The sequence below is a fragment of the Anabrus simplex genome, chromosome 13 (genome assembly GCF_040414725.1).
Source record: "Anabrus simplex isolate iqAnaSimp1 chromosome 13, ASM4041472v1, whole genome shotgun sequence".
Classification (NCBI taxonomy): Eukaryota; Metazoa; Arthropoda; class Insecta; order Orthoptera; family Tettigoniidae; genus Anabrus; species Anabrus simplex.
This window is the reverse complement of record NC_090277.1, coordinates 57,140,555-57,154,986: the sequence shown is the minus strand read 5'-3', so window position 1 is coordinate 57,154,986 and position 14,432 is coordinate 57,140,555. Positions and strand designations below refer to the sequence as shown.

At 40.8% G+C, this 14,432-nt stretch overlaps 1 protein-coding gene across 1 annotated transcript in view; it reads right to left on the bottom strand.

Moving 5' to 3' along the window:
* The window catches only part of LOC136884743 (dystrophin, isoforms A/C/F/G/H), a 1,317,506-nt gene that overhangs the window by 1,270,158 nt on the left and 32,916 nt on the right, over positions 1-14,432 (bottom strand). The window lies entirely within an intron of this gene.

The following is a 14,432-nucleotide window of genomic DNA, read 5'->3' as shown; positions in this document are numbered from 1 at the left end:
TTGAGTGATTCACCCGATTCCTTCCCGAATGCTGACATTTGTTTCCCCATTTTCGAATCGCCTTATAATGTGTGACTTTTCAGATTTTAAACATTTTCCTTTTCTTCTACAGCATCATCTTCCCAGCGATGCTTGCCTTGACTATTTAACAGACAGACCCTCACCAGGATTATTTGATTCAAGAACTGGGAAAAAATCCAAAGAAAGGCAGCTCGATTTGTTCTGCGTGATTTCCGACAAAAGAGTATCGTTACAAAAATGTTGCAAAGTTTGGGCTGAGAAGACTTGGGAGAAAGAAGACGAGCTGATCGACTAAGTGGTATGTTCCGAGATGGCGTGGAATGACATTAGTAGCCGAATAAGTTTGAGTGGTTGTCTTTAAAAGTAGGAAAGATCACAATATGAAGATAAAGTTGGAATTCAAGAGGACAAATTGGGACAAATATTCGTTCATGGGAAGGGGAGTCAGGGATTGGAGTAACTTACCAAGGGAGATGTTCAATAAATTTCAAATTTCTTTGAAATAATTTAAGAAAATTCTAAGAAAACAACAGATAGGGAATCTGCCACCTGGACGACTGCCCTAAATGCAGATCAGTAGTGACTGATTGATTGACTTATCTGAAAGCTACAATAATAAGCTGTACATTGTTGTCAGCAATCCCCTGGACGTTATAGCCGATTCATTTATCTGAAAATGTGATCAAAATACGTCTTTTTATGTGATATGTCGTTATAAGTGTTTTTTTAATACAGTGTTTATATAGGATTTAGACGAGACCGTTAGATTTCGCCGTTATATCCAATACGTCGTTAAAGCGATGTCGCAATAAACGGTAAGAAAAGAACACAGGGAAATATGGGAGTAACGCACGAGGATTGTGGGATTTTGAAGCGAGAGAATTTTCATATTACATATAACAATACAATCTTTTAACTCATCAAAAGTTCCTACCGCAAAACAAGATGTGTGAGCATTTTCAGCATACAAATACTACAGAATATGGTGCCAAGCTCGTTGAGGTTTGGCTAAATATATATATAAAAAATGGCATTCATAATTACTGCAGTTGGTTCTTCATACACATTATTCTAAGTATTTCTTCCAGATGGGCAGATCGATGTGAAATGAAAGCGGACAACAACAGTGAAACCCCCCCAGGACTAGAATACGGCCAGACGTTTGGTGAACTGCTAATCCCGAGAAATACTTCACCTTATACGAGTCTGCAGACGATTTTCATGAACTGGTTCGATGAGTACCGTCACTTCAATGCAGCTCAAGTAGTAGACTTCGAATCATCAGAGAAAACCGGTAACTTCACTCAACTCATCTGGGCGAATACTTTCCAGATAGGATGCGGGCGAGTAGAAATTCGCTTGACCAACGCAACAAAGAAAATAAGATTGTTCTGCAATTACTTCCCGAAAGGAAATTTGGAAGGAAAGTCTGTATTTATTCCTGGTCGGGCGAGATCGGCTTGTGCATTCGCCACTTCAGAGGATTACAAATATCCAGGTTTATGTGGTATCTTTATAGAAGGTTGGACGGATGCTTACGGAAACTACCTCATGTGCTACATTCTGTCGGTGTTTGGGGTGTTTGCGTTCATTCGCATTGTATTGCTGATAATCCAGGTGAAGGGAGATGCGCGGCGACGTACGCGGCGTGTTTCTCTGCAGCTTCAAGAGAATGCCTGCAATGGATTTTCAGAACATCACTTGTAAATGTGTGTCATCAGTGCCAACAGAAAAGAAATAAAAGTAATGAATATCAAATTGTGAGTTATATTACAATAATACTACCGAACCGTTTCGACCGTTTAATACGCCTTAAATGACATTCATTCTGTTAAGTTACTCACACATCTCAAACTTTTCAAAAGAGGAGAAAAACGCTTCACTACACTCTTAGGCTGCGGCCAAACTTGCGTGATTTCAAGCTGCGTTACTGCGTGTTTTTCACGTAGCTAGACGACCCGTGAGGTGGGTGGTCACACTCGCGTTTTGTCACGCTGGATTTCTGCGAGTTTTTCGCACAGTGCACGGCGTGGTTTTATTAGGGCGTTGTATACTGTAAAGTAGCAAAACATCGCTATTGCTTTGCATATGGAAGGAGTTCCATTAAAAAAGAACATTACTGTTGCGTTAAATGCTGCATTGGCTGTTCGTCGTCGTCGTCGTCAAAGAAAATATTGAATGAATCATAATAAATGACAGGTCATAAAGTGTACAATTTGTGCTCCTACACAATGAACTAAACGAGAACTAAGAGAAATGTTTGAGTATTACAGAATGTTCGTGAACTCAACTGAAATGCTTTTCTGTTTGTTGAAAAATGCTATCAGCAAAAGAAACACGTCTCCCCCAACACAGCGCCCGTTACTGATAACCACGCATCTCTCTTCATGTCTTTGTTTTCGAATTCTTGCTACTTTGTATCGAAAAGGCACGGGTACTTTTGTACCTCCAAAATTCACTGTCTAATTCTATTTTGCAAAGTAAAAGCACAAAAATGAACGCAGATGGATCACGCGCAATATTCACACAAGAGCACCATACCGCAGCGTCTTCATTCCGCGAGTGTGGCCAGGCACTGATAGGGAAAATACGCAAACAAAATGGACCTAGGCCCATTCTCAACGTGTCTCAAAACTCACGAATTCCAGGAAGAGGATTAGTAAGAACAGGTTTCGCTACCTGCGCCAGTCTCAAAACTCACGAGCAAGGAGAGTTCTTGTTTGAATGGATAAATGTCCACCCTATTAGTGATGGGATAATGGAATACTTTTAATAATCGAAAAACTTCCATCCAATTATTTAAATAATCGAGTGAATAATCAATTTAAATAATCGAATGAGTTTCAAATACCATTCAGTTATTCCGCGCAGAATAATCGGATTCGTCGTGAATAATATTTTTCGGTTTAAGTGTGTCAGGTAGATGATCTATTGAAATAAGCGAATAGATGAACTCTTACGAAAAATAGAAATAGGCTTTTTTCCAAGTGAATCTCGAAGTATTGAAACTAAATGAGTGAATTAACTGTCTTGATCTTAAATATCTCCAAATGAAATTCCTTATTCAAGTAATTGCCGCCTCCTGGCCGCATAATGGAACTAAGTCGCAGTACTATCAACTGGCCGTTTCTTTTAACTTGCAGCGGGCAATACCTACTTTAATTTTGTGTCGTCCGGCTGCACGCATAAATGGTTAGCATGCTGGCCTTTGGTCCATGGGGTCAAGGGGGTCCCGGGTTCGGTTTCTGCTCGGGTCACACATTTTAACTTTCATTAGTCAATTCATATGGCTCGGGGACTGGGTGTTCGTGCCGCCTTCAGCGTTGGACTTTATTTTAGGTAGGGCCTCATCCTCACAGACGCCAGGTCGCCTGTACGGCGTCAACTCTAAAGACCTGCACCAGACCTCCCGGTGAAAGGTAAAAATAATATCAGCTTTAAGACAACAGCAAAATATTTTAATAATAATAATAATAATAATAATAATAATAATAATAATAATAATAATAATAATAATAATACACATCGGTCTCTTTAATTCACCAGCCATTATTCTTCCCCTGTGGGTCGGGATGGCAGAATAACTTCCACAGAATATCCTGCCTACCGTAGGGGAAGCGTGAGTCACCGCGCACCTCATCCCATCCCTCCTGTGGTCATCGCAAGCACCTGCTGTCCGGAGTCGTGAATTTTGAGACTCATTAGAATGTTTACTTTAGCAACCAGTTTGTAGTCTTGAGTTTTGATACCATTTGTAACTAATTTTAGCCTGTGAGTTTTGAGACATAACCCCTTCTCGAGCGGGCGACCTTGAAGACGCGCCTTGTCTCTTGTCCCGCGGCGTCCAGTCCCGTCCAAGCATTTTCGACGCCAGATTTCACGCAGTAACGCAGCGCCAAGGCCCTAGATTACCGACGCACGGTTACTATTTTTAATTTAGCTATTTACTCCTTTATTATTTTATTTCTTTTATTTTTAAAATTATTTGTATAACTACGAAGGTTGGGGCATAAGCCGTGACAACGTTTTTTTAAAAGTTGTTTTTATGCAGAGTTACCCAACAACACCTGCATCGACGCAATATTCATGCGTCATGTCGAACACATGCTTACAACCAATTACATTTCCTATTTCTTCTACCACAAACCTCTACTCAGCATCACCATGTACCTCTGTATCCATTTCAGGGAAATGAAATGAAATGTCGTATGGCTTTTAGTGCCGGGATATCCCAGGACGGGTTCGGCTCGCCAGATGCAGGTCTTTCTATTTGACACCCGTAGGCGACCTGCGCGTCGTGATGAGGATGAAATGATGAAGAAGACAACACATACACTCAGCCCCCGTGCCATTGGAATTAACCAATTAAGGTTAAAATCCCCGACCCGGCCGGGAATCGAACCCGGGACCCTCTGAACCGAAGGCCAGTACGCTGACCGTTCAGCCAACGAGTCGGACTCAGGGAAATGATGCAAATAAATCGTTCGTTATGAAGATTTGAGTTTCATTTATTTAAAAACATATGAATGATCATTAGCTTTTCGCGAAGGGAAAAGTTTCTGTTTTTTGGTATATTGAAAAGGGGAATGTAAGCGAGAAGAAATACTTACTTTGCCAATGGTTGACCATTTAGCCATCTACAATTTAACATATCGATTCACTGCATACAAAGTGGTATATTTCTTGGTACAACGTTAAGTTATAATTTAAGTTCTGTTTCGTGTAGATATGTGACTACTATTAAGTACATCCGTGTATTACAGGTATTATATAATGTGGTACACTGGTTAGCAAAGGTACGTTCAGCTTTGTGAGTCGAACATAAAATTAGAACTTTCTAGTAAACGAAAAAAATCCTGAAAATTACACTAATGACACACCACCTTAAAAATAACCTAAAATGAAAAAAAAAAAAAAAACTATGGCTTTTAGTGCCGGGAGTGACCGCGGCTCGCCAGATGCAGGTCTTTCGATTTGACTCCCGTAGGCGACCTGCGCGTCGTGATATGGAAAATAGCAACAACAACAAAAAATAAAAATAACTTCATAAGTAAGCATGTCTATAATCTAGATATCATGACAGAGGTTTTTATATGAGTGAGCAATATGTGTGATGTATCATTTAAAAGACATGTCATCAAAATTCGATCCCTGCTTAACACCAACAAAAAGTTATCCCGGTATTGGCCCTTGGAGGTGAAGTCTTCCACTATCCATAATCTCGGCACTAAAATGAGACAAGAGTGTCCCCTGCTCCCAGCAATTAATTTGGAGCTCATTTTTGGTTTATACTAAATGCATATCAGGACCATGGGCTGCTCCAGAAACGAAAATGCGATGGACTTCAATGCCCTGAGCCCCCCAAAATTCATCAAGAGTAATATTACACTGACTGAACAGTAATGTAAGTGTTTAACAGGTGCGGATACACTCCTCTACTAGATGGGATTTGCAGTTAATAATAGAACTAATGAAGGGTACACGCCAGCTAGAAAGACCATGGTTCTCTTGTATAACATTTTAGTAAAGCTTGAGTTATTACTTGCGCTGATTAGTAAATAATTTTAAGAATAGGTTATTACTTGAAGTGGGTTGAATAAGATCTACATTTTTCTTAAAAATAAATACTGGAAACGTTTTGATAGAATCAAGTAGTTACTTCCACAAGCAATTATTTGCACTTGCAAGTAAATACTTAACATACCTGAAATGGTCAGGACATGGCATGCCTTCAGGAAACTGTAAATAAATGGACAGAACATGCATTGATTACGTTCATTTCTGGCGCACACTTACGAAATTTAACTACACAATCTTCTGCAACACCTCTCTGGAGTCCAGGATCATTCAGAAAACCAAGAAACATCTCCATGATTTTGGCGTGAACTAAGTGCTCTTCCTTTTTTCTTCTGTTCATCTACTTCAATAAATGATCTGTCAGATAAACGACACTGTCTCTTTCACAACGTAACAAAAGTTTGGATTGGCTAGGGCTAATATTCTTCTTTCTGTCCTTGTAACACTTCTTGCTACGTAAATTCACTAGTCCTGCCATGTCCAAAGTAAGGTAAGTACAGGCTGACCCAAAGTCCGGTAACATTGGACGAGGGCAATACGTCAAGGAATATTGAAGGTAGAGAAGTAATAAGTGACACACAAGATTGGCACGAAATCGGGGTTTGACACCAAAATGAAGTAGATGGCGCTGGACAGCAACACGTCAGGTACAAATGGTCATGCATGCTGTGACAACACATGTGGTTTTATTGACACCAACGACGAGTGCAGAAACAGGCCAACAGATGGCGTTGGACAACGACACGTCTGTGATGCCGCATGACACCCATGTACGGTATAAAAGGAGTTGTCCTGGAAGAGGGCGTCAGATGCGCCTGCAATCGCGGCGTGTTATGTTTGGCCTCCCCAGTCCCCCGACCTCAATCCGTGCGATTATTGGTTGTGGGGTTACCTAAAGTCGCAAGCCTACTGCGATCGTCCGACCTCATTACGGATGCTAAAAGAAAACATCCGACAGCAATTTCTCACCATACATGTGAATATGCTGTACAGTGCTGTGAACAACATTGTCCATCAACTACAGGTATTGATGATGAATGACGGCCGTCATCTTGAGCATATGTTATAAAGAACATAGTCATTGCTAAACTAAACCTGAACTGCTATGCTAATTATGGCTTTGTATCGTATGAAGCGCCATCTGTTGGTCATGTTGTGTACTTTATTTTGGTGGCAATAATACCTCCTGTCGTGCCAATCATGTGTGTCAATTACTGCCTCTAATGTCCGGCTCCATGGCTAAATGGTTAACGTGCTGGCCTCCGGTCACAAGGGTCCCAGGTTCGATTCCCGGTAGGGTCGGGAATTTTAACCATCATTGGTTAATTTCTCTGGTACGGGGGCTGGGTGTATGTGTCGTCTTCATCATCATTTAATCCTCATCACGACGCGCAGGTCGCCTACGGGTGTCAAATCGAAAGTCCTGCACCTGGCGAGCCGAACATGTCTTCGGACACCCCCGGCACTAAAAGCCATACGGCATTTCATTTTTTTATTACTGCCTCTAATATTCCGTGAAGTATTTGCCTCGTCAAATGTTAACGGACTTGACGAGTTTACTTCTTGGCTTAAGACGAATAAACCGAAATAAGAGAGTACTGGAAAAATTTTAAGGCACTACTTACGCTTCAAGGCAATACTGAAGAGTTGAAGTGTTCAGAAAGTAAAAACTTGTTTTTATTAAACGAGTACTTAAATTACAGCAAGTAAAAGCAAACGCTTAATTTTAATGCAGGAGACAGCATAACACAAAGCAATAGTTACTTCAACGACACGCACAATGCAAGTGTAACTCTCAGAGTTCCCACACCAGCCATCTACAAGTTGCACGACTACATATCAGAGCTATCTTTACAGACTCTTCACAGACCATTAAACCTGATATAATTACAACTGGCTGACAATTTCTGTACGAACTGGATTATAAATTGTGTAATAAACCAAGAGTACTCTAGATATCGTTAAATTCTCGGCACATCACAGTTATCCTTTTGTTGTTCACTGGTTGAGAATGGAGGCAATTTAGTAAATCAATGTTAAAATGAGTATGTGCTTGAAAAACTGGCAGGCATCCAGGTCTGAAGACTTCAGATAGAGAACACACAACAAAACAAGCAAGCAAAATGCTTTCCTGATGTAATTTACGTTGATACTCTATCCCGAGACTGCATCACAAATGTATGTCCAGACATATTATAAAATGAAGTCCACAGTAGGTGTATGTGTACTAAGGAAGGTTCAGGTGTTGGACACATTAACCTAGCATACAAAAGGAGCCGAGTAGTAGCCAATGGCGGCTAGTTGGGTTCAAAAGAGATGGCACATAATGTTTTAGGTCTTTTACGCCGGTCTTAGTCTCGTCGTTGTCCAACAAAATACACGTAAACAAAATAGTGAGTTCGTTAACTGACAACCACACATCCATTCCCAATTTTCATACACGTTTTGTTGAAATTCCTCTTATCACTCAGGGGTAGACATATTATTCACCCGTTATGACTCTGCCCAGGGGCGTAACGTTAGGGCCTGCATTGTAAGCGGGCCCGGGCCTTTAAGGGGCCCCTGAGACTCGTCGCAAAGAAAACAAAAATATATATTTCTAGCCTAACGTCGCTCTGCATGGAACTGGCCACGGCGGTTTTGTAGAATCAGTCGAAATTTTGTCCGGCTCCATGGCTAAATGGTTAGCGTGCTGGCCTTTGGTCACAGGGGTCCCGGGTTCGATTCCCGGCAGGGTCGGGAAATTTAACCATCATTTGTTAATTTCCCTGGCACGGGGGCTGGGTGTGTGTGTTGTCTTCATCATCATTTCATCCTCATCACGACGCGCAGGTCGCCCACAAGCGTCAAATCAAAAGATCTGCATCTGACGAGCCGAACCCGTCCCGGGATCTCCCGGCACTAAAAGCCATACGCCATTTCAATTTCAGTCGAAATTGTTTTACAATTCGTACGTAGAGGAATAATTGCTACTTGATTGCAATTAGCAGCAGTTTTGTGGACAGCTGTAAACAATATTTGTTCTTGCCGTCTCTCAACACCACAACACTCTCCCCACAAAAGACCTGTGCCAAATTATTTAAAAATAATCACTGCAATGAAAATTGCTACCAAAATATTATACTATATTATACTATATTATATTATATTATATTATATTATATTATATTATATTATATTATATTATATTATATTATATTATATTGGTTTGAAAAATACTTATTTGACGTGTAGTTTTTCTGAGATCGTGTTATGCACAAATTTGGCTGAACATTGCACTTTTATCACACAGTATTCGACGACAGTGTTTGTGTAATAACATTCAGTCAGTTCTTTGCGCAAAGGTAATAACAGGCTTATTAGTTGTGTGGTTTTATATTTTTCAAACTTTATTTGAACAGTTTTTTCCCCATTTAATTTTGTTTGTATATTCTTCAGTGTTGCCGATCGAATAAATTACTTTGGTATCTGTTACAGAGTATGGTGTCCGACTTGTTGGCTGAATGGTCAGCGTACTGGCCTTCGGTTCAGAGGGTCCCGGGTTCGATTCCCGGCCGGCTCGGGGATTTTAACTTTAATTGGTTAATTCCAATAGCCCGGGGGCTGGGTGTTTGTGCTGTCCTCAACATCCCTGCAACTCACACTCCACACACAACACTATCCTCCACCACAATAACACGCAATTACCTACACATGGCCGATGCTGCCCACCCTCATCGGAGGGTCTGCCTTCCAAGGGCTGCACTCGGTTAGAAATAGCCACACGAAATTATTATTATTATTATTATTATTATTATTATTATTATTATTATTATTATTATTATTATTATTATTATTATTATTATTATTATTATTATTATTATTATACAGAGTATGGCTCTGCTGTTACTAAAAATGAAACCAGTTTTAAGTACGAACAACTAAATGGTGAACAGTTGGCAATTCAGCAGCTTAGCTGTTAAACCACGGAAGCAGTCAAATAAAACCTATTAAACATTAGTTTTAATAATCTTACAATAATAATAATAATAATAATAATAATAATAATAATAATAATAATAATAATAATAATAATAATAATAATAATAATAATAATCGTATGACCTCAGCTACCGTGTGCAGACATTTCAATTTGACGCCATCTGGCTGTCTGCTCGTCAATTTCGACGTTCCGTTTTACTCTAGGTGCACTGGATGGCAGACCGAGTAAACCGAAACTCTCTTGGGCGTCTATGGCTGAGATTTAATGAATTTTGTCGGGTAAACGCCAAATGTGTCACCAGAGATCTTTTACATGCCGACATCGTACGACATGGAGTGTCGAATGGACTTTTTTCCGCCCTTCAAAAATCCGACTACCTCTGCCGGGTTCGAACCCGCTATCTTGGGATCCGGAGGCCGACACTCTACCACAGTTCCACAGAGGCAGCTTACAATAATAAATAATCCCCTTGTTTATACAATTTGCCAATATATTACATTGTTACTAGACTACTTGCTGTAATTACATTTTTATTAGTTACGCGTAGGTTTCGCATTTTATTTGAAGGGGCCCGAAGTTTTATTTTGGCAGGCGGGCCCGTTATCACATTTGGTACGGCCCTGACTCTCTCCCCGGTGAATAAGCTGATAAGTCATAAACTGAACTTCTCTGGTTAAACACATAATACAGTTATGTCCCATAATGTAGATATGTGCTTATACACATTCACTGTATGGGACAAGGAGGAGGGTCAGTATTTACTGTACTTACCTGTTTATGTACAAATGTGGAGGATGTACAGGAGATTAAACTGGTGTAGATACCGGTATATCATTTTTGTTACTAATGCGACTTGTAGATTCTGTCTTTAATCCGTGATCACTTGCGTTCTACAATGTTACGCTTCATGAATGGTAGGCTATGTGACCGTGTGACCTAAGGGAAGAATCGCACCTGGCGTCCACTTCCTTGATTGAATAGTCACCGTTGAGGCCGATTCAGAGTGTCCCGGGTTCGATTCCCAGCCAGGTCGAGTATTTTAATCGCGCCTGATTAATTCTTCTGTCTCGCGGACTGGGTGTTTGTGTTTATTTCAACACTTTCCTCATCTAGACAACACACCACACTTCTAACCACTACAGAAAAAAACGCAATATTGATTAAACCCCTCCATAGAAGGTTGGCGTCAGGAAGGGCACCCGGTCGTAAAACAGGGCCAAATCCACGTGTGCCACAAAGTTCGCATCCGCATCCCCATAAGTGTGGGGAAAGCGGTAGTAGTAGCAAACGTAAAATTGTTGGCAAGGAAGTCTAAGAAAGACGGCCACCCGAAATTCGCATTAATTCTGATGTTCTAAAATTGATTCAAATTTGAAACTAATAGAAGGAATTAATACTGATAGTTTTCATTCGTGTTGAAAGCGGCTGATGATCTAGTTACTTATCAGTTATGAACATAATCCATAGATTATACCCATCAAATTTGGAATACCTTACCCGCTGTACCGGAAACCCACAAAAGTTTATTATTATTATTATTATTATTATTATTATTATTATTATTATTATTATAAGCAACAACACCAGACGGGAGAGGATGGCTGCGGATTTTCGTAGGACATGCCCTATATACAAGCAGAAAACCATCTCCAGACGAGCTAAACTAAGACACCACAATACAGTGATTAAAACGGAATGTCTGTATGCTAGTGAATGCCTCCAAATGACAGGGAAAGCGAGACTGAAAGAAGCTGAGAAATTCGAAAGAAAGATCCTTCGCAAAATAATGGGTCCAAAGGTTGTGTATGGACAGTATAAGTTGCGAGGAAGGGAAGAATTTCACCGTGACAATGAAAGGCTAATTGAGTCCATGAGAAAACGGAGACTTCAATTATATGGGCATTTATTTAGAGAGAAGAGACTATCGAAAAGGATTTTCACTATGCTAGACAGTAGACCTAAAGTGTCGGATAAATGGTTCAGGGAGGTGAGAAAGGATCTCAAACAGGTGGGACTAAATTCAGAAGACATCTCAAACAGAACAATAGGTCAGTGATCGACAAATTCCAGGGATTCCATGACGAACCAAAACTTAACCGTGGGTGGACGGAAGAAAGAAGACAGGCTGCCAGAGAAAGGATGCTGAAGTTTTGGGCTGTAAAGAAGGCTTCCAGAAACATGTAACTGTTATCTAACGTGGTCTCTGTATATATATATTTATATTATTACAATCAGATTTACGTCGCAACGACACAGATAGGTCTTATGGCGACGATGGGACGAGAAAGGGCTAGGAGTAAGAAGGAAGTGACCGTAGCCTTAATTAAGGTACATCCTGGTGTGGAAATCGCGAAACCACGGAAAACCATCTTCAGGGCTGCCGACAGTGGAGTCGAACCCACTATCTCCCGAATGCAAGCTGATACCTACGTGGCCCATACCGAGCAGCCACTTGCTCGGTGCACAAGTTTATGATTCGCAATACGTACCGAGTAAATTCCCTTATAGAATGAGCTAAACAACAGGGCTGTTTTCCTTGACACCTGGGAGGGCGTGAACCAATATGGGCACTAACCACATACAAAGAACAGCTGCACTCGGTACGCTCATTGCCTGTATTTGGCTAACTTTCCTTTCATTGTAGGCAGGTGAAATGACGAGAAATAGCAGCAAAAGCTTGGTCGACCCAGAATTTCATTCATTTTCTTTATTTCTTCTACTGAGCGAGTTAGCCGTGCGGTTAGAGTCACGCAGCTCTGAACTTGCATTCGGTAGATAGTGGGTTCGAACCTCATAGGGGCCGATGACCTTAGATGTCAGGCCCCTTTAAACAAGTATCATCATCATCATCACAGTCGGCGGTCGTGAAGATGTTTTTCCGTGGTTTCCCATTTTCACAACAGACAAATGATGGGGCTGTAAATTAAGGCCACGGTCGCTTCCTTCCCACTCCTAGACCTTTCCTATCCCATCGTCGCCGTAAGACCTATCTGATCGGCGCGACGTAAAGCTGATTGTAAAAGACCTGGCCAGAGAGAAGGCGTCACCTTCCCTAGGTCCTAGGTTGTAAAAGAATAACTAACGATGACAGAAGTAAGGAGGACATAAAACGCAGACAAGCACAAGCAAGGAGGCCGATGACCTTAGATGGTAGGCCCCTTTAAACAACAAGCATCATCATCAGGAGGGCTCTTCTAACCCAGGAGTGGTCGCGATGGGTCTACGAGACCCGGGCAGACATACTTAGTCGTGTTCCTGTTGTTGGAATGTACCGAGCGCTTTCCCCTCCCTGGTAGCTTCTTGGCTCCCGACCTTCGACCGACCCGCTCTCAGTTGCCTTGGAAACTTTGAGTGTACAGGTTGTTCAGGGTCTCGCAGACCCGGTGCGACTGTTAACGTTGGTCTTTTTTTTTGTCAAACTTCGCATTGTTAGCTTAGTACACATTTTCTTCCGTGTAACAATGGATGAAGCTAATTCTGGGTATAACTACCCTGTGCAAGCACCTGCCACAGAAGTTCCCAGGAAAGGAAAGAGCTATCATTTCTACCCAACAAACAAAGACAGGAAGATATCCTTCATCTGCCACAAGTGCCAAAATTTCATTTGCGGAGAACATGGACAACTTGGATGCAGAATGTGCATATAAATTGATTAAAGTGATGTTTCTCTGTACTTGGATGTGTTTCTAAAACTAATTTTATTTTTATTTTATGAATTATGACACATAATTCACATATACCTAAAAAAAAATCCATATTTTTGTACCAATAGTTCAAGTGTGAAAATCTCAAAAATGTTTTATTAAGACTGTGTAGAAAATATATGAAAGTGTTGCTTTGTGCATGTAGATGCAGGAAAAAGTGAAAAAAAAAAAATGATGTGAAATACATTTTACTGTTACCATATTTTACCTTTCAAAAGTCAACAGAAAATATTCAGTTTTTCTGTGTAATTATAAAAATACACTTTTTGGTTAAGAAACGGGATAGTTAAATATTGTAGTCATGTAAACTGCATTAAAATAAACAAAATCATATCCTGTAATACTGCAATTTGAAATAAAGTATAAAAATCTAATAGTAAGACACTGAGAAGGAATGGGTCTGAGAGACCCGGTGCGACCATTAATATTGACAAAACCCATGCGACCACTCCAGGGTTAAGAAAAGAAATTTGCTCACCTCGAACCTTGATATAAGAATTAGATATTTTTGAAGACTTTCGTCTAGAGCGGGGCATTGTATGGAAGTGAAACATGGACGATATCTAGTTCATAAAGAAAGAGAATATAAGCTATTGAAATGTGGCGTTACAGAAGAATGCTGAAGGTGAGATGGGTACGTCGAACGACAAATGAAGAGATAATGAATAGAATTAGTGAGAGCAGGACGATTTGGAGAAATTTAATCAGAAGCGATAAAATGATAGGACACATTTTAAGACACCCAGGACTTGTTCAGTTGGATTTGTGGGAAATGTAGGCGGTAAGAAGGGAAGGGGTAGAATCAAAGTATGAATATGATAAGCAGAATAGAGCAGATGTAGGATGCAGTAGTTTCTTAGAAACGAAAACTTTAGCACAGACAGGGTGGGGTGGAACGCTGCATCAAACCAGTCTATGGACTGATAACCCAAACAACAATACAATGCACAAACTCGCTTCATTTTTCTTTGTATCCTGGCGCGTTCCTCTCGCTGCTGCGAGCACGTGTGGAAGTCAGACGGACAGAATGTGTTGTTGGTCTGTCCCCAGCCAGCTGCTTGTCGGCTGACTTAGGACGGAGGAGGTGGGGGAGCTGATGTGTTGCGTAATGCCATGGTCGCCCATGACTCTGCAGCTACCTGTTGCTT